Source organism: Arachis hypogaea, chromosome 19 (assembly GCF_003086295.3).
Source record: "Arachis hypogaea cultivar Tifrunner chromosome 19, arahy.Tifrunner.gnm2.J5K5, whole genome shotgun sequence".
Lineage (NCBI taxonomy): Eukaryota > Viridiplantae > Streptophyta > Magnoliopsida > Fabales > Fabaceae > Arachis > Arachis hypogaea.
The window spans coordinates 125676515-125679698 of record NC_092054.1 but is presented as its reverse complement, the minus strand read 5'-3'; the positions used below and the strand labels follow the sequence as shown (position 1 = coordinate 125679698).

General features: G+C 42.4%; 1 non-coding gene across 1 annotated transcript; it reads right to left on the bottom strand.

Moving 5' to 3' along the window:
* Nucleotides 1-485: 485 nt before the first annotated feature.
* On the bottom strand, nucleotides 486-589 carry LOC112781755 (small nucleolar RNA R71). The gene has a single exon (XR_003192515.1). It is a non-coding gene; the product is annotated as a small nucleolar RNA R71 (small nucleolar RNA).
* Nucleotides 590-3184: the final 2595 nt, after the last annotated feature.

Here is a 3184-nt window from a genome sequence, read left to right as displayed (position 1 = left end):
GGACTCTAAAGAGGAAACTAAGAGAAGCTAAAGCACAACACTCTGGAGAGGACCTGACAGAATTTTTTGAAAAAGAAGAAGAGATGGCCGAACCCAATAACAATGGTGGAGATGCAAGGAAGATGCTTGGTGACTTTATTGCACCCTCTTCTGACTTCTGTGGAAGAAGCATCTCAATTCCTGCAATTGGAGCAAACAACTTTGAGCTTAAGCCTCAATTAGTTTCTCTGATGCAGTAGAATTGCAAGTTTTATGGACTTTCATTGGAAGATCCTCATCAGTTCTTAGCTAAATTCTTAGAAATCTGTGATATTGTTAAGACCAATGGGGTTAATCCTGAGGTCTACAGACTTATGCTTTTCCCCTTTGCTGTAAGAGACAAAGCTAGAACATGGTTGGACTCACAACCTAAAGATAGCCTGAACTCTTGGGAAAAGTTGGTCAATGCTTTCTTAGACAAATTTTTTCCACCTCAAAAGTTGAGTAAGCTTAGAGTGGAAGTCTAAACCTTCAGACAGAAGGAAGGTGAATCTCTCTATGAAGCTTGGGAAAGATACAAGCAATTGATTAGAAGGTGTCCTTCTGACATGTTTTCAGAATGGGGCATCATATGTATATTCTATGATGGTCTGTCTGAATTGTCCAAGATGTCATTGGACCACTCTGCTGGTGGATCTCTTCATCTGAAGAAGACGCCTGCAGAAGCCCAGGAACTCATTGAAATGGTTGTAAATAACCAGTTCATGTACACTTCTAAAGGGAATCCTGTAAATAATGGGACGACTCAGAAGAAATGAGTTCTTGAGATTGATACTCTGAATGCAATATTGGCTCAGAATAAAATATTGACTCAGCAAGTCAATATGATTTCTCAGAGTCTGTCTGGAATGCAAGTTGCATCAGGCAGTACTAAGGAGGGTTCCTCTGAAGAAGAAGCCTATGACCTTGAGAATCCTGCAATGGAAGAGGTGAATTACATGGGGGAATCCTATGGAAACACCTACAATCCTTCATGGAGGAATCATCCTAATCTCTCATGGAAGAATCAACAGAAGTCTAATCAAGGCTTCAATAATAATAATGGTGGAAGAAATAGGTTTGGCAATAGCAAACCTTTTCCATCATCTTCTCAGCAACAGACAGAGAATTCTAAGCAGAGCCACTCTGACTTAGCAACTGTAGTCTCTGATCTTTCTAAGACCACTCTCAGTTTTATGACTGAAGCAAGGTCCTCCATTAGAAATTTGGAGGCACAAGTGGGTCAGCTGAGTAAAAGAGTTACTGAACTCCCTCCTAGTACTCTCCCAAGCAATACAGAAGAAAATCCAAAAAGAGAGTGCAAGGCCATAAATATAACCAACATGGCTGAACCTAGTGAGGAAGAAAAGGCAGTGATTTCCAGTGAGGAAGACCTCACTGAACGTCCACTGGCCTCCAATGAGTTCCCTAATGAGGAACCAAAGGAATCTGAGGCTCATATAGAGACCATAGAGATTCCATTGAACTTACTGCTGCCATTCATAAGCTCTGATGAGTATTCTTCCTCTAAAGAGGATGAAGATATTATTGAAGAGCAAGTTGCTCAATATCTAGGAGCAATCATGAAGCTGAATGCCAAGTTATTTGGTAATGAGACTTGGGAGGATGAACCCCCATTGCTCATCAATGAACTAAATGATCTGTTTCAACTGAAATTACCTCAGAAGAAATAGGATTCTGGAAAGTTTTTAATACCTTGTACCATAGGCACCATGACCTTTGAGAAGGCTCTGTGTGACCTGGGGTCAGGGATAAACCTCATGCCCCTCTCTGTAATGGAGAAACTAGGGATCTTTGAGGTGCAAGCTGCAAAAATCTCACTAGAGATGGCAGACAATTCAAGGTAACAGGCTTATATATGGACTTGTAGAGGATGTCTTGGTGAAGGTTGAAGGCCTGTACATCCCTACCGATTTCATAATCCTAGACACTGGGAAGGATGAGGATGAATCCATCATCCTAGGAAGACCCTTCCTAGCCACAGCAAGAGCTGTAATTGATGTGGACAGAGGAGAGCTAGTCCTTCAATTGAATGAGGACTACCTTGTGTTTAAGGCTCAAAGATCTTCTTCTGTAACCATGGAGAGGAAGCATGAAAAGCTTCTCTCAATACAGAGTCAAACAGAGCCCCCACACTCAATTTCTAAGTTTGGTGTTGGGAGGCCATCATCAAGCTCTGAGTCTCTGTGAAGCTCTCTAAGAGCTCACTGTCAAGCTATTGACATTAAAGAAGTGCTTATTGGGAGGCAACCCAATGTTATTTAATTATATTTATTTTATTTTCCATTGCTATTTTATGTTTTCTTTAGGTTGATGATCATGTGAAGTCACAAAAAAAAAAAAATCAAAAACAGAATAAAAAATAGCATTAAAAATAGCACACCCTGGAGGACAGACTTACTGGCGTTTAAACGCCAGTAAGGATAGCAGAATGGGCGTTTAACTCCCAGCTTGGCAGCATTCTGGGTGTTAAACACCAGAATGGGTAGCACTCTGGGCGTTTAATGCCAGCAAGGACTGTCTGGCATCTGGCTGGCGTTTGACACCAGAAATGGGCAGCAGAGTGGCGTTTAACGCCAGGAAAGGTAGCAGAGCTGGCGTTAAACGCCAGATTTGGCACAAAATGGGCATTTGAACGCCAGAATGGTGCAGGGACTCAAATTCCTTGACACCTCAGGATCTGTGGACCCCACAGGATCCCCACCTACCCCACTTCTTCTTCTCTCATCTTCACACCTTTCCATAACACTCTTCCCCAAACACCCTTGACCAATCCCATCAATACCTCTTCCCCAAACACCTCTCACCTATCAAATCCTACCTTCTTCTCCACAACCTCTTCACCACTCACATCCATCCATCATTAAACCCCACCTACCTCACAAATCAAATTCAAACCATTTCCCTCCCAAACCACCCACACATGGCCGAATGCCCTCTCTCACTTACCCTATAAATACCCCTCCTTACCACCTTCAATTTCACACATCATACACCATACACCCCCTTGGCCGAACCCTCTCCTCACCTCCATCTCCTTCATTTCTTCTTCTTCTACTCCTTTCTTTCTTCTTTTGCTCGAGGACGAGCAACCATTCTAAGTTTGGTGTGGGAAAAGCTAAAGCTTTTTGTTTTTCCATAACCA